The sequence below is a fragment of the Saccoglossus kowalevskii genome, chromosome 6 (assembly GCF_978046115.1).
Source record: "Saccoglossus kowalevskii chromosome 6, keSacKowa6.1, whole genome shotgun sequence".
Classification (NCBI taxonomy): Eukaryota; Metazoa; Hemichordata; class Enteropneusta; family Harrimaniidae; genus Saccoglossus; species Saccoglossus kowalevskii.
Genome location: NC_140646.1, coordinates 21,114,058 through 21,136,846, shown reverse-complemented (window position 1 = coordinate 21,136,846; position 22,789 = coordinate 21,114,058). Strand labels below are relative to the sequence as shown.

Below are 22,789 nucleotides of genomic sequence, written 5' to 3'. Positions count from 1 at the left end.
TTCGAATCCTGGGCTCGGCAGATTGTGCGATGTGTTTTTTTTATTGTTTTGAGTCGTATTTTGGAATTCTGCATTCAATTCTATTCCAGGGTAACAGGTTAGCAAACATTATCACGCAGTCATCATGAACTGCAGATTAAATGCAAGATCAATGCACTATACTTATTCGTCGCTTACTGAGTAACACGTAATCCGAACATGACTGGCTAGCCGTGATCGTCTACTGGTTAGGACATTGCGTTGTGACCGCAATAACCCAGGTTCGAATCCTGGTCTCGGCAGATTGTGCTATATGTAGTTTTTGTTGTTTTGCGTCGTATTTTGGAATACTGCATTCAATTTTACTTCCAGGGTAACAGGTTGGCAAACATAATCACGCAGTCATCATAAACTCTAGATTAAATGCAAGATCAATGCACTATACTTATTCGTCGCTTACTGAGTAACACCTAATCAGGACATGAGTGGCTAGCCGTGATCGTCTAGTGGTTAGGACATTGCGTTGTGGCCGCAATAACCCAGGTTCGAATCCTGCTCTCGGCAGATTGTGCTATATGTAGTTTTTGTTGTTTTGCGTCGTATTTTGGAATTCTACATTCAATTTTAATTCCAGGGTAACAGGTTGGCAAACAAAATCAGTGCACTATACTTGCTTTTCGTTTACATGATTCTTGGAAATTTGAACATGGCTGACTAGCCGTGATCGTCTTGTGGTTAGGACACTGGGTTGTGGCCGCAATAACCCTGGTTCGAATCCTGGTTACGGCAGATTCTGCGATAGGTTGTTTTTTTGTTGTTTTGAGTCGTATGTTGGGATTCTACATTCAATTCCATTTCAGAGTAACAGGTTAGCAAACATAATCACGCAGTCATCATAAACTGCAGATTAAATGCAAGATCAATGCGCTATACTTATTCGTCGCTTGCTCAGTAACACGTAATCCGAACATCACTGGCTAGCCGTGATCGTCTAGTGGTTAGGACATTGCGTTGTGGCCGCAATAACCCAGGTTCGAATCCTGGTCTCGGCAGATTGTGCTATATGTAGATTTTGATGTTTTGCGTCATATTTTGGAATTCCACATTCAATTTTAATTCCAGGGTAACAGGTTGGCAAACATAATCACGCAGTCATCATAAACTGTAGATTAAATGCAAGATCAATGCACTATACTTTTTCGTCGCTTACTGAGTAGCACGTAATACGAACATGACTCTAGCTAGCCGTGATCGTCTAGTGGTTAGGACATTGCGTTGTGGCCGCAATAACCGAGGTTCGAATCCTGGTCTCGGCAGATTGTGCTATATGTAGTTTTTGTTGTTTTGCGTCGTATTTTGGAATACTGCATTCAATTTTACTTCCAGGGTAACAGGTTGGCAAACATAATCACGCAGTCATCATAAACTGTAGATTAAATGCAAGATCAATGCACTATACTTATTCGTCGATTACTGAGTAGCACGTAATCCGAACTATACTTATTCGTCGATTACTGAGTAGCACGTAATCCGAACATGACTCTAGCTAGCCGTGATCGTCTACTGGTTAGGACATTGCGTTGTGGCCGCAATAACCCTGGTTCGCATCCTGGTCTCGGCAGTTTGTGCTATATGTAGATTTTGTTGTTTTGCGTCGTATTTTGGAATTCCACATTCAATTTTAATTCCAGGGTAACAGGTTGGCAAACAAAATCAGTGCACTATACTTGCTTTTCGTTTACATGATTCTTGGAAATTTGAACATGTCTGACTAGCCGTGATCGTCTAGTGGTTAGGACACTGGGTTGTGGCCGCAATAACCCTGGTTCGAATCCTGGTTACGGCAGATTCTGCGATAGGTTGTTTTTTTGTTGTTTTGAGTCGTATTTTGGGATTCTACATTCAATTCCATTTCAGAGTAACAGGTTAGCAAACATAATCACGCAGACATCATAAACTGCAGATTAAATGCAAGATCAATGCACTATACTTATTCGTCGCTTACTGAGCATCACGTTATCGGAACATGACTCTAGCTAGCCGTGATCGTCTAGTGGTTAGGACATTGCGTTGTGGCCGCAATAACCCAGGTTCAAATCCTGGTCTCGGCAGATTGTGCTATATGTTTTTTTATTGTTTTGAGTCGTATTTTGGGATTCTACATTCAATTCCATTTCAGAGTAACAGGTTAGCAAACATAATCACGCAGACATCATAAACTGCAGATTAAATGCAAGATCAATGCACTATACTTATTCGTCGCTTACTGAGCATCACGTTATCGGAACATGACTCTAGCTAGCCGTGATCGTCTAGTGGTTAGGACATTGCGTTGTGGCCGCAATAACCCAGGTTCAAATCCTGGTCTCGGCAGATTGTGCGATATGTTTTTTTTATTGTTTTGAGTCGTATTTTGGAATTCTACATTCAATTCTATTCCAGGGTAACAGGTTAGCAAACATGATCACGCAGTCATCATCAACTGTATATTAAATGCAAGATCAATGCACTATATTTATTCGTCGCTTACTGAGTAACACGTAATCCGAACATGACTGGCTAGCCGTTATCGTCTAGTGGTTAGGACATTGCGTTGTGGCCGCGATAACCCAGGTTCGAATCCTGGTCTCGGCAGATTGTGCGAAAAGTCTTTTTATTGTTTTGAGTCGTGTTTTGGAATTCTACATTCAATTCTATTCCAGGGTAACAGGTTAGTAAACATAATCACGCAGTCATCATAAACTGTGGATTAAATGCAAGATCAACGCACTATAATTATTCGTCGCTTACTGAGTAACACGTAATCCGAACATGACTGGCTAGCCGTGATCGTCTAGTGGTTAGGACATTGCGATGTGGCCGCAATAACCCAGGTTCGAATCCTGATCTCGACAGATTTTGCTATATGTAGTTTTTGTTGTTTTGCGTCGTATTTTGGAATTTTACATTCAATTTTAATTCCAGGGTAACAGGTTAGCAAACATAATCATGCACTCATCAAAAACTGTAGATTAAAAGCAAGATCATTGCACTATACTTATTCGTCGCTTACTGAGTAGCACGTAATCCGAACATGACTCTAGTTAGCCGTGATCGTCTAGTGGTTAGGACATTTCGTTATGGCCACAATAACCCAGGTTCGAATCCTGGTCTCGGCAGATTGCGCGATATGACGTTGTTTTGTTGTTTAAAGTCGTATTTTGGGATTCTACATTCAATTCTATTCCAGGTAACAGGTTCGCAAACAAAATCAATGCACTATACTTGCTTTTCGTTTACATGATTCTTGGAAATTCGAACATGTCTGACTAGCCGTGATCGTCTAGTGGTTAGGACATTGCGCTGTGGCCGCAATAACCTAGGTTCGAATCCTGGTCTCGGCAGATTGTGCTATATGTTTTTTTATTGTTTTGCGTCGTATTTTGGAATTCTTCATTCCATTTCATAGTGACAGGTTAGCAAACATATTCACGCAGTCATCATAAACTGTAGATTAAATGCGAGATCAATGCACTATACTTATTCGTCGCTTACTGAGTAGCACGTAATCCGAACATGACTCTAGTTAGCCGTGATCGTCTAGTGGTTAGGACTTCCTGTTATGGCCGCAATAACCCAGGTTCGAAACCTGGTCTCGGCAGATTGTGCTATATGTAGTTTTTGTTGTTTTGCGTCGTATTTTGGAATTCTACATTCAATTTTAATTCCAGGGTAACAGGTTAGCAAACATAATCATGCACTCATCAAAAACTGTAGATTAAAAGCAAGATCATTGCACTATACTTATTCGTCGCTTACTGAGTAGCACGTAATCCGAACATGACTCTAGTTAGCCGTGATCGTCTAGTGGTTAGGACATTTCGTTATGGCCACAATAACCCAGGTTCGAATCCTGGTCTCGGCAGATTGTGCGATATGACGTTGTTTTGTTGTTTTAAGTCGTATTTTGGGATTCTACATTCAATTCTATTCCAGGTAACAGGTTCGCAAACAAAATCAATGCACTATACTTGCTTTTCGTTTACATGATTCTTGGAAATTCGAACATGTCTGACTAGCCGTGATCGTCTAGTGGTTAGGACATTGCGTTGTGGCCGCAATAACCTAGGTTCGAATCCTGGTCTCGGCAGATTGTGCTATATGTTTTTTTATTGTTTTGCGTCGTATTTTGGAATTCTTCATTCCATTTCATAGTGACAGGTTAGCAAACATATTCACGCAGTCATCATAAACTGTAGATTAAATGCGAGATCAATGCACTATACTTATTCGTCGCTTACTGAGTAGCACGTAATCCGAACATGACTCTAGTTAGCCGTGATCGTCTAGTGGTTAGGACTTTCTGTTATGGCCGCAATAACCCAGGTTCGAAACCTGGTCTCGGCAGATTGTGCTATATGTAGTTTTTGTTGTTTTGCGTCGTATTTTGGAATTCTTCATTCAATTTTAATTCCAGGGTAACAGGTTAGCAAACATAATCATGCATTCATCAAAAACTGTAGAATAAATGCAAGATCAATGCACTATACTTATTCGTTGCTTCTTGAGTAACACGTAATACGAACATGACTGGCTAGACGTGATCGTCTAGTGGTTAGGACATTCCGTTGGGGCCGCAATAACCCAGGTTCGAATCCTGGTTTCGGCAGATTGTGCGATATGTAGTTGCTTTGCTGTTTTGTGTCGTATTTTGGCATTCTACATTCAATTCCATTTCATAGTGACAGGTTAGCAAACATATTCACGCAGTCATCATAAACTGTAGATTAAATGCGAGATCAATGCACTATACTTATTCGTCGCTTACTGAGTAGCACGTAATCCGAACATGACTCTAGTTAGCCGTGATCGTCTAGTGGTTAGGACATTGCGTTGTGGCCGCAATAAGCCAGGTTCGAATCCTGGTCTCGGCAGATTGTGCTATATGTAGTTTTTGTTGTTTTGCGTCATATTTTGGAATTCTTCATTCAATTTTAATTCCAGGGTAACAGGTTAGCAAACACAACCATGCAGTCATCGACAACTGTAGATTAAATTCAAGATCAATGCACTATACTCATTCGTTGCTTCCCGAGTAACACGTAATACGAACATGACTGGCTAGACGTGATCGTCTAGTGGTTAGGACATTGCGTTGTGGCCGCAATAACCCAGGTTCGAATCCTGGTCTCGGCAGATTGTGCGATATGTCGTTGTTTTGTTGTTTTAAGTCGTATTTTGGGATTCTACATTCAATTCTATTTCAGGTAACAGGTTCGCAAACAAAATTAATGCACTATACTTGTTTTTCGTTTACATGATTCTTGGAAATTCGAACATGTCTGACTAGCCGTGATCGTCTAGTGGTTAGGACATTGCGTTGTGGCCGCAAATAACCAAGGTTCGAATCCTGGTCTCGGCAGATTGTGCTATATGTAGTTTTTGTTGTTTTGCGTCGTATTTTGGAATTCTACATTCAATTTTAATTCCAGGGTAACAGGTTGGCAAACATAATCACGCAGTCATCATAAACTGTAGAGTAAATGCAAGATCAATGCACTATACTTATTCGTCGCTTACTGAGTAACACGTAATACGAACATGACTGGCTAGCCGTGATCGTCTAGTGGTTAGCACATTGCGTTGTGGCCGCAATAACCCAGGTTCGAATCCTGGTCTAGGCAGATTGTGCGATATGTCGTTTTGTTGTTTTGCGTCGTATTTTGGAATTCTTCATTCAATTGCATTTCATAGTGACAGGTTAGCAAACATATTCACGCAGTCATCATAAACTGTAGATTAAATGCGAGATCAATGAACTATACTTATTCGTCGCTTACTGAGTAGCACGTAATCCGAACATGACTCTAGTTAGCCTTGATCGTCTAGTGGTTAGGACATTCTGTTATAGCCACAATAACCCAGGTTCGAATCCTGGTCTCGGCAGATTGTGCGAAATGTCTTTTTATTGTTTTGAGTCGTATTTTGGAATTCTACATTCAATTCTATTCCAGGGTAACAGGTTAGTAAACATAATCACGCAGTCATCATAAACTGTGGATTAAATGCAAGATCAATGCACTATAATTATTCGTCGCTTACTGAGTAACACGTAATCCGAGCATGACTGGCTAGCCGAGATTGTCTAGTGGTTAGGACATTGCGTTGTGGCCGCAATAACCCAGGGTCGAATCCTGGTCTCGGCAGACAGTGCTATATGTAGTTTTTGTTGTTTTGCGTCGTATTTTGGAATTCTTCATTCAATTTTAATTCCAGGGTAACAGGTTAGCAAACATAATCATGCAGTCATCAAAAACTGTAGAATAAATGCAAGATCAATGCACTATACTTATTCGTTGCGTCGTGAGTAACACGTAATACGAACATGACTGGCTAGACGTGATCGTCTAGTGGTTAGGACATTCCGTTGTGGCCACAATAACCCAGGTTCGAATCCTGGTTTCGGCAGATTGTGCGACATGTCGTTGATTTGTTGTTTTGTGTCGTATTTTGGCATTCTACATTCAATTCCATTTCAGAGTGACAGGTTAGCAAACATATTCACGCAGTCATCATGAACTGTAGATTAAATGCAAGATCAATGCACTATACTTATTCGTTCGTCGCTTACTGAGTAGCACGTAATCCGAACATGACTCTAGTTAGCCGTGATCGTCTAGTGGTTAGGACATTGCGTTGTGGCCGCAATAACCCAGGTTCGAATCCTGGTCTTGGCAGATTGTGCGATATGTTTTTTTATTGTTTTGAGTCGTATTTTGGAATTCTACATTCAATTCTATTCCAGGGTAAACATAATCACGCAGTCATCATAAACTGTGGATTAAATGCAAGATCAATGCACAATAATTATTCGTCGCTTACTGAGTAACACGTAATCCGAACATGACTGGCTAGCCGTGATCGTCTAGTGGTTAGGACATTGCGTTGTGGCCGCAATAACCTAGGTTCGAATCCTGGTCTCGGCAGATTGTGCTATATGTAGTTTTTGTTGTTTTGCGTCGTATTTTGGAATTCTTCATTCAATTTTAATTCCAGGGTAACAGGTTAGCAAACATAATCATGCAGTCATCGAAAACTGTAGATTGAATGCAAGATCAATGCACTATACTCATTCGTTGCTTCCCGAGTAACACGTAATACGAACATGACTGGCTAGACGTGATCGTCTAGTGGTTAGGACATTGCGTTGTGGCCGCAGTAACCCAGGTTCGAATCCTGGTCTCGGCAGATTGTGCTATATGTAGTTTTTGTTGTTTTGCGTCGTATTTTGGAATTCTACATTCAATTTTAATTCCAGGGTAACAGGTTGGCAAACATAATCACGCAGTCATCATAAACTGTAGATTAAATGCAAGATCATTGCACTATACTTATTCGTCGCTTACTGTGTAGCACGTAATCCGAACATGACTCTAGTTAGCCGTGATCGTCTAGTGGTTAGGACATTTCGTTATGGCCACAATAACCCAGGTTCAAATCCTGGTCTCGGCAGATTGTGCGATATGTCGTTGTTTTGTTGTTTTAAGTCGTATTTTGGGATTCTACATTCAATTCTATTCCAGGTAACAGGTTCGCAAACAAAATCAATGCACTATACTTGCTTTTCGTTTACATGATTCTTGGAAATTCGAACATGACTGGCTAGCCGTGATCGTCTAGTGGTTAGGACATTGCGTTGTGGCCGCAATAACCCAGGTTCGAATCCTGGTCTTGGCAGATTGTGCGATATGTTTTTTTTATTGTTTTGAGTCGTATTTTGGAATTCTACATTCAATTCTATTCCAGGGTAAACATAATCACGCAGTCATCATAAACTGTGGATTAAATGCAAGATCAATGCACTATAATTATTCGTCGCTTACTGAGTAACACGTAATCCGAACATGACTGGCTAGCCGTGATCGTCTAGTGGTTAGGACATTGCGTTGTGGCCGCAATAACCTAGGTTCGAATCCTGGTCTCGGCAGATTGTGCTATATGTAGTTTTTGTTGTTTTGCGTCGTATTTTGGAATTCTTCATTCAATTTTAATTCCAGGGTAACAGGTTAGCAAACATAATCATGCAGTCATCGAAAACTGTAGATTGAATGCAAGATCAATGCACTATACTCATTCGTTGCTTCCCGAGTAACACGTAATACGAACATGACTGGCTAGACGTGATCGTCTAGTGGTTAGGACATTGCGTTGTGGCCGCAATAACCGAGGTTCGAATCCTGGTCTCGGCAGATTGTGCTATATGTAGTTTTTGTTGTTTTGCGTCGTATTTTGGAATTCTACATTCAATTTTAATTCCAGGGTAACAGGTTGGCAAACATAATCACGCAGTCATCATAAACTGTAGATTAAATGCAAGATCATTGCACTATACTTATTCGTCGCTTACTGAGTAGCACGTAATCCGAACATGACTCTAGTTAGCCGTGATCGTCTAGTGGTTAGGACATTTCGTTATGGCCACAATAACCCAGGTTCAAATCCTGGTCTCGGCAGATTGTGCGATATGTCGTTGTTTTGTTGTTTTAAGTCGTATTTTGGGATTCTACATTCAATTTTATTCCAGGTAACAGGTTCGCAAACAAAATCAATGCACTATACTTGCTTTTCGTTTACATGATTCTTGGAAATTCGAACATGACTGGCTAGCCGTGATCGTCTAGTGGTTAGGACATTGCGTTGTGGCCGCAATAACCCAGGTTCGAATCCTGGTCTCGGCAGATTGTGCGATATGTTTTTTTATTGTTTTGAGTCGTAATTTGGAAATCTACATTCAATTCTATTTTATTCCAGGGTAACAGGTTAGTAAACATAATCACGCAGTCATCATAAACTGTGGATTAAATGCAAGATCAATGCACTATAATTATTCGTCGCTTACTGATTATCATGTAATCCGAACATGACAGGCTAGCCGTCATCGTCTAGTGGTTAGGACATTGCGTTGTGGCCGCAATAACCCAGGTTCGAATCCTGATCTCGAGAGATTGTGCTATATGTAGTTTTTGTTGTTTTGCGTCGTATTTTGGAATTCTTCATTCAATTTTTAATTCCAGGGTAACAGGTTAGCAAACATAATCATGCAGTCATCAAAAACTGTAGAATAAATGCAAGATCAATGCACTATACTTATTCGTTGCGTCGTGAGTAACACGTAATACGAACATGACTGGCTAGACGTGATTGTCTAGTGGTTAGGACATTCCGTTGTGGCCATAATAACCCAGGTTCGAATCCTGGTTTCGGCAGATTGTGCGATATATCGTTGATTTGTTGTTTTGCGTCGTATTTTGGCATTCTACATTCAATTCCATTTCAGAGTGACAGGTTAGCAAACATATTCACGCAGTCATCATAAACTGTAGATTAAATGCAAGATCAATGCACTATACTTATTCGTTCGTCGCTTACTGAGTAGCACGTAATCCGAACATGACTCTAGTTAGCCGTGATCGTCTAGTGGTTAGGACATTCCGCTATGGCCACAATAACCCAGGTTCGAATCCTGGGCTGGGCAGATTGTGCGATATGTTGTTGTTTTGTTGTTTTAAGTCGTATTTTGGGATTCTACATTCAATTCTTTTCCAGGGTAACAGGTTCGCAAACAAAATCAATGCACTATACTTGCTTTTCGTTTACATGATTCTTGGAAATTCGAACCTGTCTGGCTAGCCGTGATCGTCTCGTGGTTAGGACATTGCGTTGTGGCCGCAATAACCCAGGTTCGAATCCTGGTCTTGGCAGATTGTGCGATATGTTTTTTTATTGTTTTGAGTCGTATTTTGGAATTCTACATTCAATTCTATTCCAGGGTAAACATAATCACGCAGTCATCATCAACTGTGGATTAAATGCAAGATCAATGCACTATAATTATTCGTCGCTTACTGAGTAACACGTAATCCGAACATGACTGGCTAGCCGTGATCGTCTAGTGGTTAGGACATTGCGTTGTGGCCGCAATAACCCAGGTTCGAATCCTGGTCTCGGCAGATTGTGCTATATGTAGTTTTTGTTGTTTTGCGTCGTATTTTGGAATTCTTCATTCAATTTTAATTCCATGGTAACAGGTTAGCAAACATAACCATGCAGTCATCGAAAACTGTAGATTAAATGCAAGATCAATGCACTATACTCATTCGTTGCTTCCCGAGCAACACGTAATCCGAACATGACTGGCTAGCCGTGATCGTCTAGTGGTTAGGACATTTCGTTATGGCCACAATAACCCAGGTTCGAATCCTGGTCTCGGCAGATTGTGCGATATGTCGTTGTTTTGTTGTTTTAAGTCGTATTTTGGGATTCTACATTCAATTCTATTCCAGGTAACAGGTTCGCAAACAAAATCAATGCACTATACTTGCTTTTCGTTTACATGATTCTTGAAAATTCGAACATGTCTGACTAGCCGTGATCGTCAAGTGGTTAGGACATTGCGTTGTGGCCGCAATAACCTAGGTTCGAATCCTGGTCTCGGCAGATTGTGCTATATGTAGTTTTTGTTGTTTTGCGTCGTATTTTGGAATTCTACATTCAATTTTAATTCCAGGGTAACAGGTTGGCAAACATAATCACGCAGTCATCATAAACTGTAGATTAAATGCAATATCATTGCACTATACTTATTCGTCGCTTACTGAGTAGCACGTAATCCGAACATGACTGGCTAGCCGTGATCGTCTAGTGGTTAGGACATTGCGTTGTGGCCGCAATAACCCAGGTTCGAATCCTGGTCTCGGCAGATTGTGCGATATATTTTTTTATTGTTTTGAGTCGTAATTTGGAAATCTACATTCAATTCTATTCTACTCCAGGGTAACAGGTTAGTAAACATAATCACGCAGTCATCATAAACTGTGGATTAAATGCAAGATCAATGCACTATAATTATTCGTCGCTTACTGAGTAACATGTAATCCGAACATGACTGGCTAGCCGTGATCGTCTAGTGGTTAGGACATTGCGTTGTGGCCGCAATAACCCAGGTTCGAATCCTGGTCTCGGCAGATTGTGCTATATGTAGTTTTTGTTGTTTTGCGTCGTATTTTGAAATTCTTCATTCAATTTTAATTCCAGGGTAACAGGTTAGCAAACATAATCATGCAGTCATCAAAAACTGTAGAATAAATGCAAGATCAATGCACTATACTTATTCGTTGCTTCTTGAGTAACACGTAATACGAACATGACTTTCCAGACGTGATCGTCTAGTGGTTAGGACATTCGTTGTGGCCACAATAACCCAGGTTCGAATCCTGGTTTCGGCAGATTGTTCGATATGTAGTTGATTTGCTGTTTTGTGTCGTATTTTGGCATTCTACATTCAATTTCATTTCAGAGTGACAGGTTAGCAAACATATTCACGCAGTCATCATAAACTGTAGATTAAATGCGAGATCAATGCACTATACTTATTCGTCGCTTATTGAGTAGCACGTAATCCGAACATCACTCTAGTTATCCGTGATCGTCTAGTGGTTAGGACATTCTGTTATGGCCACAATAACCCAGGTTCGAATCCTGGTCTCGGCAGATTGTGCGAAATGTCTTTTTATTGTTTTGAGTCGTATTTTGGAATTCTACATTCAATTCTATTCCAGGGTAACAGGTTAGTAAACATAATCACGCAGTCATCATAAACTGTGGATTAAATGCAAGATCAATGCACTATAATTATTCGTCGCTTACTGAGTAACACGTAATCCGAACATGACTGGCTAGCCGTGATCGTCTTGTGGTTAGGACATTGCGTTGTGGCCGCAATAACCCAGGTCCGAATCCTGATCTCGGCAGATTGTGCTATATGTAGTTTTTGTTGTTTTGCGTCGTATTTTGGAATTCTTCATTCAATTTTAATTCCAGGGTAACAGGTTAGCAAACATAATCATGCAGTCATCAAAAACTGTAGATTAAATGCAAGATCAATGCACTATACTCATTCGTTGCTTCCCGAGTAACACGTAATACGAACTAGACTCTAGTTAGCCGTGATCGTCTAGTGGTTAGGACATTTCGTTATGGCCACAATAACCCACGTTCGAATCCTGGTCTCGGCGGATTGTGCAATATGTCGTTGTTTTAAGTCGTATTTTGGGATTCTACATTCAATTCTATTCCAGGTAATAGGTTCGCAAACAAAATCAATGCACTATACTTGCTTTTCGTTTACATGATTCTTGGAAATTCGAACATGTCTGACTAGCCGTGATCGTCAAGTGGTTAGGACATTGCGTTGTGGCCGCAATAACCTAGGTTCGAATCCTGGTCTCGGCAGATTGTGCTATATGTAGTTTTTGTTGTTTTGCGTCGTATTTTGGAATTCTACATTCAATTTTAATTCCAGGGTAACAGGTTGGCAAACATAATCACGCAGTCATCATAAACTGTAGATTAAATGCAATATCATTGCACTATACTTATTCGTCGCTTACTGAGTAGCACGTAATCCGAACATGACTGGCTAGGCGTGATCGTCTAGTGGTTAGGACATTGCGTTGTGGCCGCAATAACCCTGGTTCGAATCATGGTCTCGGCAGATTGTGCGATATGTTTTTTTATTGTTTTGAGTCGTAATTTGGAAATCTACATTCAATTCTATTCCAGGGTAACAGGTTAGTAAACATAATCACGCAGTCATCATAAACTGTGGATTAAATGCAAGATCAATGCACTATAATTATTCGTCGCTTACTGAGTAACATGTAATCCGAACATGACTGGCTAGCCGTGATCGTCTAGTGGTTAGGACATTGCGTTGTTGCCGCAATAACCCAGGTTCGAATCCTGGTCTCGGCAGATTGTGCTATATGTAGTTTTTGTTGTTTTGTGTCATATTTTGGAATTCTTCATTCAATTTTAATTCCAGGGTAACAGGTTAGCAAACATAATCATGCAGTCATCAAAAAATGTAGAATAAATGCAAGATCAATGCACTATACTTTTTCGTCGCTTACTGAGTAACATGCAATCCGAACATTACTTTCTATACGTGATCGTCTAGTGGTTAGGACATTCCGTTGTGGCCGCAATAACCCAGGTTCGAATCCTGGTTTCGGCAGATTGTGCGATATGTAGTTGATTTGCTGTTTTGTGTCGTATTTTGGCATTCTACATTCAATTCCATTTCAGAGTGACAGGTTAGCAAACATATTCACGCAGTCATCATAAACTGTAGATTAAATGCGAGATCAATGCACTATACTTATTCGTCGCTTACTGAGTAGCACGTAATCCGAACATGACTCTAGTTAGCCGTGATCGTCTCGTGGTTAGGACATTCTGTTATGGCCACAATAACCCAGGTTCGAATCCTGGTCTCGGCAGATTGTGCGAAATGTCTTTTTATTGTTTTGAGTCGTATTTTGGAATTCTACATTCATTTCTATTCCAGTGTAACAGGTTAGTAAACATAATCACGCAGTCATCATAAACTGTGGATTAAATGCAAGATCAATGCACTATAATTATTCGTCGCTTACTGAGTAACACGTAATCCGAACATGACTGGCTAGCCGTGATCGTCCAGTGGTTAGGACATTGCGTTGTGGCCGCAATAACCCAGGTTCGAATCCTGATCTCGGCAGATTGTGCTATATGTAGTTTTTGTTGTTTTGCGTCGTATTTTGGAATTCTTCATTCAATTTTAATTCCAGGGTAACAGGTTAGCAAACATAATCATGCAGTCATCAAAAACTGTAGATTAAATGCAAGATCAATGCACTATACTCATTCGTTGCTTCCCGAGTAACACGTAATACGAACATGACTGGCTAGCCGTGATCGTCTAGTGGTTAGGACATTGCGTTGTGGCCGCAATAACCCAGGTTCGAATCCTGGTCTCGGCAGATTGTGCTATATGTAGTTTTTGTTGTTTTGCGTCGTATTTTGGAATTCTACATTCAATTTTAATTCCAGGGTAACAGGTTGGCAAACATAATCACGCAGTCATCATAAACTGTAGATTAAATGCAAGATCATTGCACTATACTTATTCGTCGCTTACTGAGTAGCACGTAATCCGAACATGACTCTAGTTAGCCGTGATCGTCCAGTGGTTAGGACATTTCGTTATGGCCACAATAACCCAGGTTCGAATCCTGTCTCGGCAGATTGTGCGATATGTCGTTGTTTTGTTGTTTTAAGTCGTATTTTGGGATTCTACATTCAATTCTATTCCAGGTAACAGGTTCGCAAACAAAATCAATGCACTATACTTGCTTTACGTTTACATGATTCTTGGAAATTCGAAAATGTCTGACTAGCCGTGATCGTCTAGTGGTTAGGACATTGCGTTGTGGCCACAATAACCCAGGTTCGAATCCTGGTTTCGGCAGATTGTGCGATATGTCGTTGTTTTCTTGTTTTAAGTCGTATTTTGGGATTCTACATTCAATTCTATTCCAGGTAACAGGTTCGCAAACAAAATCAATGCACTATACTTTCTTTTCGTTTACATGATTCTTGGAAATTCGAACATGTCTGACTAGCCGTGATCGTCTAGTGGTTAGGACATTGCGTTGTGGCCGCAATAACCTAGGTTCGAATCCCGGTCTCGGCAGATTGTGCTATATGTAGTTTTTGTTGTTTTGCGTCGTATTTTGGAATTCTACATTCAATTTTAATTCCAGGGTAACAGGTTGGCAAACATAATCACGCAGTCATCATAAACTGTAGATTAAATGCAAGATCAATGCACTATACTTATTCGTTGCTTCCTGAGTAACACGTAGTACGAACATGACTGGCTAGCCGTGATCGTCAAGTGGTTAGCACATTGCGTTGTGGCCGCAATAACCCAGGTTCGAATCCTGGTCTAGGCAGATTGTGCGATATGTCGTTTTTGTTGTTTTGCGTCGTATTTGGGAATTCTTCATTCAATTTTAATTCCAGGGTAACAGGTTAGCAAACATAATCATGCAGTCATCATGAACTGTGGATTAAATGCAACATCAATGCACTATACTTATTCGTTGCGTCCTGAGTAACACGTAGTACGAACATGACTGGCTAGCCGTGATCGTCAAGTGGTTAGCACATTGCGTTGTGGCCGCAATAACCCAGGTTCGAATCCTGGTCTCGGCAGATTGTGCTATATGTAGTTTTTGTTGTTTTGCGTCGTATTTTGGAATTCTACATTCAATTTTAATTCCAGGGTAACAGGTTGGCAAACATAATCACGCAGTCATCATAAACTGTAGATTAAATGCAAGATCATTGCACTATACTTATTCGTCGCTTACTGAGTAGCACGTAATCCGAACATGACTCTAGTTAGCCGTGATCGTCCAGTGGTTAGGACATTTCGTTATGGCCACAATAACCCAGGTTCGAATCCTGTCTCGGCAGATTGTGCGATATGTCGTTGTTTTGTTGTTTTAAGTCGTATTTTGGGATTCTACATTCAATTCTATTCCAGGTAACAGGTTCGCAAACAAAATCAATGCACTATACTTGCTTTACGTTTACATGATTCTTGGAAATTCGAAAATGTCTGACTAGCCGTGATCGTCTAGTGGTTAGGACATTGCGTTGTGGCCACAATAACCCAGGTTCGAATCCTGGTTTCGGCAGATTGTGCGATATGTCGTTGTTTTCTTGTTTTAAGTCGTATTTTGGGATTCTACATTCAATTCTATTCCAGGTAACAGGTTCGCAAACAAAATCAATGCACTATACTTTCTTTTCGTTTACATGATTCTTGGAAATTCGAACATGTCTGACTAGCCGTGATCGTCTAGTGGTTAGGACATTGCGTTGTGGCCGCAATAACCTAGGTTCGAATCCCGGTCTCGGCAGATTGTGCTATATGTAGTTTTTGTTGTTTTGCGTCGTATTTTGGAATTCTACATTCAATTTTAATTCCAGGGTAACAGGTTGGCAAACATAATCACGCAGTCATCATAAACTGTAGATTAAATGCAAGATCAATGCACTATACTTATTCGTTGCTTCCTGAGTAACACGTAGTACGAACATGACTGGCTAGCCGTGATCGTCAAGTGGTTAGCACATTGCGTTGTGGCCGCAATAACCCAGGTTCGAATCCTGGTCTAGGCAGATTGTGCGATATGTCGTTTTTGTTGTTTTGCGTCGTATTTGGGAATTCTTCATTCAATTTTAATTCCAGGGTAACAGGTTAGCAAACATAATCATGCAGTCATCATGAACTGTGGATTAAATGCAACATCAATGCACTATACTTATTCGTTGCTTCCTGAGTAACACGTAGTACGAACATGACTGGCTAGCCGTGATCGTCAAGTGGTTAGCACATTGCGTTGTGGCCGCAATAACCCATGTTCGAATCCTGGTCTAGGCAGATTGTGCGATATGTCGTTTTTAAATTGTTGTTTTGCGTCGTATTTTGGAATTCTTCATTCAATTTTAATTCCAGGGTAACAGGTTAGCAAACATAATCACGCAGTCATCATGAACTGTGGATTAAATGCAAGATCAATGCACGATACTTATTCGTTGCTTCCTGAGTAACACGTAATAAGAACATGACTGGCAAGCCGTGATCGTCTAGTGGTTAGGACATTGCGTTGTGGCCGCAATAACCCAGGTTCGAATCCTGGTCTCGGCAGATTGTGCTATATGTAGTTTTTGTTGTTTTGCGTCGTATTTTGGAATTCTACATTCAATTTTAATTCCAGGGTAACGGGTTAGCAAACATAATCATGCAGTCATCAAAAACTGTAGAATAAATGCAAGATCAATGCACTATACTTATTTGTCGCTTACTGAGTAGCACGTAATCCGAACATGACTCTAGTTAGCCGTGATCGTCTAGTGGTTAGGACATTTCGTTATGGCCACAATAACCCAGGTTCGAATCCTGGTCTCGGCAGATTGTGCGATATGTCGTTGTTTTGTTGTTTTAAGTCGTATTTTGGGATTCTACATTCAATTCTATTCCAGGAAACAGGTTCGCAAACAAAATCAATGCACTATACTTGCTTTTCCTTTACATGATTCTTGGAAATTCGAACATGTCTGACTAGCCGTGATCGTCTAGTGGTTAGGACATTGCGTTGTGGCCGCAATAACCTAGGTTCGAATCCAGGTCTCGGCAGATTGTGCTATTTGTAGTTTTTGTTGTTTTGCGTCCTATTTTGGAATTCTACATTCAATTTTAATTCCAGGGTAACAGGTTGGCAAACATAATCACGCAGTCATCATAAACTGTAGATTAAATGCAAGATCATTGCACTATACTTATTCGTCGCTTACTGAGTAGCACGTAATCCGAACATGACTGGCTAGCCGTGATCGTCTAGTGGTTAGGACATTGCGTTGTGGCCGCAATAACCCAGGTTCGAATCCTGGTCTTGGCAGATTGTGCTATATGTTTTTTTATTGTTTTGAGTCGTATTTTGGAATTCTACATTCAATTCCATTTCAGAGTGACAGGTTAGCAAACATATTCACGCAGTCATCATAAACTGCAGATTAAATGCAAGATTAATGCACTATACTTATTCGTTGCTTCCTGAGTAACACGTAATACGAACATGACTGGCTAGCCGTGATCGTCTAGTGGTTAGCACATTGCGTTGTGGCCGCAATAACCCAGGTTCGAATCCTGGTCTAGGCAGATTGTGCGATATGTCGTTTTTGTTGTTTTGCGTCGTATTTGGGAATTCTTCATTCAATTTTAATTCCAGGGTAACAGGTTAGCAAACATAATCATGCAGTCATCATGAACTGTGGATTAAATGCAAGATCAATGCACTATACTTATTCGTTGCTTCCTGAGTAACACGTAATACGAACATGACTGGCTAGCCGTGATCGTCTAGTGGTTAGCACATTGCGTTATGGCCGCAATAACCCAGGTTCGAATCCTGGTCTAGGCCGGGCAGATTGTGCGATATGTCCTATTTGTTGTTTTGCGTCGTATTTTGGAATTCTTCATTCAATTTTAATTCCAGGGTAACAGGTTGGCAAACATAATCACGCAGTCATCAAAAACTGTAGAATAAATGCAAGATCATTGCACTATACTTATTCGTCGCTTACTGAGTAGCACGTAATCCGAACATGACTCTAGTTAGCCGTGATCGTCTAGTGGTTAGGACATTTCGTTATGGCCACAATAACCCAGGTTCGAATCCTGGTCTCGGCAGATTGTGCGATATGTAGTTTTTGTTGTTTTGCGTCGTAATTTGGAATTCTACATTCAATTTTAATTCCAGGGTAACAGGTTGGCAAACATAATCACGCAGTCATCATAAACTGTAGATTAAATGCAAGATCATTGCACTATACTTATTCGTCGCTTACTGAGTAGCACGTAATCCGAACATGACTCTAGTTAGCCGTGATCGTCTAGTGGTTAGGACATTTCGTTATGGCCACAATAACCCATGTTCGAATCCTGGTCTCGGCAGATTGTGCGATATGTCGTTGTTTTGTTGTTTTAAGTCGTATTTTGGGATTCTACATTCAATTCTATTCCAGGAAACAGGTTCGCAAACAAAATCAATGCACTATACTTGCTTTACGTTTACATGATTCTTGGAAATTCGAACATGTCTGACTAGCCGTGATCGTCTAGTGGTTAGGACATTGCGTTGTGCACGTGGCCACAATAACCCAGGTTCGAATCCTGGTCTCGGCAGATTGTGCGATATGTCGTTGTTTTGTTGTTTTAAGTCGTATTTTGGGGATTCTACATTCAATTCTATTCCAGGTAACAGGTTCGCAAACAAAATCAATGCACTATACTTGCTTTTCGTTTACATGATTCTTGGAAATTCGAACATGTCTGACTAGCCGTGATCGTCTAGTGGTTAGGACATTGTTTCGTTGTTTACTGAGTAGCACGTAATCCGAACATGACTGGCTAGCCGTGATCGTCTAGTGGTTAGGACATTGCGTTGTGGCCGCAATAACCCAGGTTCGAATCCTGGTCTCGGCAGATTGTGCTATATGTTTTTTTATTGTTTTGAGTCGTATTTTGGAATTCTACATTCAATTCCATTTCAGAGTGACAGGTTAGCAAACATATTCACGCAGTCATCATAAACTGCAGATTAAATGCAAGATCAATGCACTATACTTATTCGTTGCTTCCTGAGTAACACGTAATACGAACATGACTGGCTAGCCGTGATCGTCTAGTGGTTAGCACATTGCGTTGTGGCCGCAATAACCCAGGTTCGAATCCTGGTCTAGGCAGATTGTGCGGTATGTCGTCTTTGTTGTTTTGCGTCGTATTTGGGAATTCTTCATTCAATTTTAATTCCAGGGTAACAGGTTAGCAAACATAATCATGCAGTCATCATGAACTGTGGATTAAATGCAAGATCAATGCACTATACTTATTCGTTGCTTCCTGAGTAACACGTAATACGAACATGACTGGCTAGCCGTGATCGTCTAGTGGTTAGGACATTGCGTTGTGGCCGCAATAACCCAGGTTCGAATCCTGGTCTCGGCAGATTGTGCGATATGTCGTTGTTTTGTTGTTTTAAGTCGTATTTTGGGATTCTACATTCAATTCTATTCCAGGTAACAGGTTCGCAAACAAAATCAATGCACTATACTTGATATTCGTTTACATGATTCTTGGAAATTCGAACATGTCTGACTAGCCGTGATCGTCTAGTGGTTAGGACATTGCGTTGTGGCCGCAATAACCTAGGTTCGAATCCTGGTCTCGGCAGATTGTGCTATATGTTTTTTTTATTGTTTTGAGTCGTATTTTGGAATTCTACATTCAATTCTATTCCAGGGTAACAGGTTAGTAAACATAATAACGCAGTCATCTTCAACTGTGGATTAAATGCAAGATCAATGCACTATAATTATTCGTCGCTTACTGAGTAACACGTAATCCGAACATGACTGGCTAGACGTGATCGTCTAGTGGTTAGGACATTGCGTTGTGGCCGCAATAACCCAGATTCGAATGCTGGTCTCGGCAGATTGTGCGATATGTTTTTTTTATTGTTTTGAGTCGTATTTTGGAATTCTACATTCAATTCTATTCCAGGGTAACAGGTTAGTAAACATAATAACGCAGTCATCTTCAACTGTGGATTAAATGCAAGATCAATGCACTATAATTATTCGTCGCTTACTGAGTAACACGTAATCCGAACATGACTGGCTAGACGTGATCGTCTAGTGGTTAGGACATTGCGTTGTGGCCGCAATAACCCAGGTTCGAATCCTGGTCTCGGCAGATTGTGCTATATGTAGTTTTTGTTGTTTTGCGTCGTATTTTGGGATTCTACATTCAATTCTATTCCAGGGTAACAGGTTAGCAAACATAATCATGCAGTCATCAAAAACTGTAGAATAAATGCAAGATCAATGCACTATACTTATTGGTTGCTTCTTGAGTAACACGTAATCCGAACATGACTGGCTAGACGTGATCGTCTAGTGGTTAGGACATTGCGTTGTGGCCGCAATAACCCAGGTTCGAATCCTGGTCTCGGCAGATTGTGCTATATGTAGTTTTTGTTGTTTTGCGTCGTATTTTGGGATTCTACATTCAATTCTATTCCAGGGTAACAGGTTAGCAAACATAATCATGCAGTCATCAAAAACTGTAGAATAAATGCAAGATCAATGCACTATACTTATTGGTTGCTTCTTGAGTAACACGTAGTACGAACATGACTGGCTAACCGTGATCGTCAAGTGGTTAGCACATTGCGTTGTGGCCGCAATAACCCAGGTTCGAATCCTGGTCTCGGCAGATTGTGCGATATGTCGTTGTTTTGTTGTTTTAAGTCGTATTTTGGGATTCTACATTCAATTCTATTCCAGGAAACAGGTTCGCAAACAAAATCAATGCACTATACTTGCTTTACGTTTACATGATTCTTGGAAATTCGAACATGTCTGACTAGCCGTGATCGTCTAGTGGTTAGGACATTGCGTTGTGCACGTGGCCACAATAACCCAGGTTCGAATCCTGGTCTCGGCAGATTGTGCGATATGTCGTTGTTTTGTTGTTTTAAGTCGTATTTTGGGGATTCTACATTCAATTCTATTCCAGGTAACAGGTTCGCAAACAAAATCAATGCACTATACTTGCTTTTCGTTTACATGATTCTTGGAAATTCGAACATGTCTGACTAGCCGTGATCGTCTAGTGGTTAGGACATTGTTTCGTTGTTTACTGAGTAGCACGTAATCCGAACATGACTGGCTAGCCGTGATCGTCTAGTGGTTAGGACATTGCGTTGTGGCCGCAATAACCCAGGTTCGAATCCAGGTCTCGGCAGATTGTGCTATATGTTTTTTTATTGTTTTGAGTCGTATTTTGGAATTCTACATTCAATTCCATTTCAGAGTGACAGGTTAGCAAACATATTCACGCAGTCATCATAAACTGCAGATTAAATGCAAGATCAATGCACTATACTTATTCGTTGCTTCCTGAGTAACACGTAATACGAACATGACTGGCTAGCCGTGATCGTCTAGTGGTTAGCACATTGCGTTGTGGCCGCAATAACCCAGGTTCGAATCCTGGTCTAGGCAGATTGTGCGGTATGTCGTCTTTGTTGTTTTGCGTCGTATTTGGGAATTCTTCATTCAATTTTAATTCCAGGGTAACAGGTTAGCAAACATAATCATGCAGTCATCATGAACTGTGGATTAAATGCAAGATCAATGCACTATACTTATTCGTTGCTTCCTGAGTAACACGTAATACGAACATGACTGGCAAGCCGTGATCGTCTAGTGGTTAGGACATTGCGTTGTGGCCGCAATAACCCAGGTTCGAATCCTGGTCTCGGCAGATTGTGCTATATGTAGTTTTTGTTGTTTTGCGTCGTATTTTGGAATTCTACATTCAATTTTAATTCCAGGGTAACAGGTTGGCAAACATAATCACGCAGTCATCATAAACTGTAGATTAAATGCAAGATCATTGCACTATACTTATTCGTCGCTTACTGAGTAGCACGTAATCCGAACATGACTCTAGTTAGCCGTGATCGTCTAGTGGTTAGGACATTTCGTTATGGCCACAATAACCCAGGTTCGAATCCTGGTCTCGGCAGATTGTGCGATATGTCGTTGTTTTGTTGTTTTAAGTCGTATTTTGGGATTCTACATTCAATTCTATTCCAGGTAACAGGTTCGCAAACAAAATCAATGCACTATACTTGATATTCGTTTACATGATTCTTGGAAATTCGAACATGTCTGACTAGCCGTGATCGTCTAGTGGTTAGGACATTGCGTTGTGGCCGCAATAACCTAGGTTCGAATCCCGGTCTCGGCAGATTGTGCTATATGTAGTTTTTGTTGTTTTGCGTCGTATTTTGGAATTCTACATTCAATTTTAATTCCAGGGTAACAGGTTGGCAAACATAATCACGCAGTCATCATAAACTGTAGATTAAATGCAAGATCAATGCACTATACTTATTCGTTGCTTCCTGAGTAACACGTAGTACGAACATGACTGGCTAGCCGTGATCGTCAAGTGGTTAGCACATTGCGTTGTGGCCGCAATAACCCAGGTTCGAATCCTGGTCTAGGCAGATTGTGCGATATGTCGTTTTTGTTGTTTTGCGTCGTATTTGGGAATTCTTCATTCAATTTTAATTCCAGGGTAACAGGTTGGCAAACATAATCACGCAGTCATCATAAACTGTGGATTAAATGCAAGATCATTGCACTATACTTATTCGTCGCTTACTGAGTAGCACGTAATCCGAACATGACTGGCTAGCCGTGATCGTCTAGTGGTTAGGACATTGCGTTGTGGCCGCAATAACCCAGATTCGAATGCTGGTCTCGGCAGATTGTGCGATATGTTTTTTTTATTGTTTTGAGT

General features: G+C 40.6%; 20 non-coding genes across 20 annotated transcripts; all 20 read left to right on the top strand.

Moving 5' to 3' along the window:
- Positions 1-959: 959 nt before the first annotated feature.
- On the top strand, positions 960-1,031 carry TRNAH-GUG (transfer RNA histidin (anticodon GUG)). Its single transcript has one exon. It is a non-coding gene; the product is annotated as a tRNA-His (tRNA).
- A 987-nt stretch (positions 1,032-2,018) lies between these two features.
- On the top strand, positions 2,019-2,090 carry TRNAH-GUG (transfer RNA histidin (anticodon GUG)). Its single transcript has one exon. It is a non-coding gene; the product is annotated as a tRNA-His (tRNA).
- A 190-nt stretch (positions 2,091-2,280) lies between these two features.
- Positions 2,281-2,352, top strand: TRNAH-GUG (transfer RNA histidin (anticodon GUG)). The gene has a single exon. It is a non-coding gene; the product is annotated as a tRNA-His (tRNA).
- Positions 2,353-3,290: 938 nt separating this feature from the next.
- TRNAH-GUG (transfer RNA histidin (anticodon GUG)) lies at positions 3,291-3,362 on the top strand. The gene has a single exon. It is a non-coding gene; the product is annotated as a tRNA-His (tRNA).
- A 674-nt stretch (positions 3,363-4,036) lies between these two features.
- TRNAH-GUG (transfer RNA histidin (anticodon GUG)) lies at positions 4,037-4,108 on the top strand. Its single transcript has one exon. It is a non-coding gene; the product is annotated as a tRNA-His (tRNA).
- Positions 4,109-6,623: 2,515 nt separating this feature from the next.
- Positions 6,624-6,695, top strand: TRNAH-GUG (transfer RNA histidin (anticodon GUG)). Its single transcript has one exon. It is a non-coding gene; the product is annotated as a tRNA-His (tRNA).
- Positions 6,696-6,872: 177 nt separating this feature from the next.
- TRNAH-GUG (transfer RNA histidin (anticodon GUG)) lies at positions 6,873-6,944 on the top strand. The gene has a single exon. It is a non-coding gene; the product is annotated as a tRNA-His (tRNA).
- A 679-nt stretch (positions 6,945-7,623) lies between these two features.
- Positions 7,624-7,695, top strand: TRNAH-GUG (transfer RNA histidin (anticodon GUG)). The gene has a single exon. It is a non-coding gene; the product is annotated as a tRNA-His (tRNA).
- Positions 7,696-7,873: 178 nt separating this feature from the next.
- TRNAH-GUG (transfer RNA histidin (anticodon GUG)) lies at positions 7,874-7,945 on the top strand. Its single transcript has one exon. It is a non-coding gene; the product is annotated as a tRNA-His (tRNA).
- A 679-nt stretch (positions 7,946-8,624) lies between these two features.
- TRNAH-GUG (transfer RNA histidin (anticodon GUG)) lies at positions 8,625-8,696 on the top strand. The gene has a single exon. It is a non-coding gene; the product is annotated as a tRNA-His (tRNA).
- A 1,200-nt stretch (positions 8,697-9,896) lies between these two features.
- TRNAH-GUG (transfer RNA histidin (anticodon GUG)) lies at positions 9,897-9,968 on the top strand. The gene has a single exon. It is a non-coding gene; the product is annotated as a tRNA-His (tRNA).
- Positions 9,969-10,645: 677 nt separating this feature from the next.
- On the top strand, positions 10,646-10,717 carry TRNAH-GUG (transfer RNA histidin (anticodon GUG)). The gene has a single exon. It is a non-coding gene; the product is annotated as a tRNA-His (tRNA).
- Positions 10,718-10,910: 193 nt separating this feature from the next.
- Positions 10,911-10,982, top strand: TRNAH-GUG (transfer RNA histidin (anticodon GUG)). The gene has a single exon. It is a non-coding gene; the product is annotated as a tRNA-His (tRNA).
- Positions 10,983-13,748: 2,766 nt separating this feature from the next.
- Positions 13,749-13,820, top strand: TRNAH-GUG (transfer RNA histidin (anticodon GUG)). Its single transcript has one exon. It is a non-coding gene; the product is annotated as a tRNA-His (tRNA).
- A 2,669-nt stretch (positions 13,821-16,489) lies between these two features.
- Positions 16,490-16,561, top strand: TRNAH-GUG (transfer RNA histidin (anticodon GUG)). Its single transcript has one exon. It is a non-coding gene; the product is annotated as a tRNA-His (tRNA).
- Positions 16,562-17,240: 679 nt separating this feature from the next.
- On the top strand, positions 17,241-17,312 carry TRNAH-GUG (transfer RNA histidin (anticodon GUG)). The gene has a single exon. It is a non-coding gene; the product is annotated as a tRNA-His (tRNA).
- A 1,514-nt stretch (positions 17,313-18,826) lies between these two features.
- TRNAH-GUG (transfer RNA histidin (anticodon GUG)) lies at positions 18,827-18,898 on the top strand. The gene has a single exon. It is a non-coding gene; the product is annotated as a tRNA-His (tRNA).
- Positions 18,899-19,348: 450 nt separating this feature from the next.
- TRNAH-GUG (transfer RNA histidin (anticodon GUG)) lies at positions 19,349-19,420 on the top strand. Its single transcript has one exon. It is a non-coding gene; the product is annotated as a tRNA-His (tRNA).
- Positions 19,421-19,573: 153 nt separating this feature from the next.
- On the top strand, positions 19,574-19,645 carry TRNAH-GUG (transfer RNA histidin (anticodon GUG)). Its single transcript has one exon. It is a non-coding gene; the product is annotated as a tRNA-His (tRNA).
- Positions 19,646-21,670: 2,025 nt separating this feature from the next.
- TRNAH-GUG (transfer RNA histidin (anticodon GUG)) lies at positions 21,671-21,742 on the top strand. The gene has a single exon. It is a non-coding gene; the product is annotated as a tRNA-His (tRNA).
- The last annotated feature ends 1,047 nt before the right edge of the window (positions 21,743-22,789 follow it).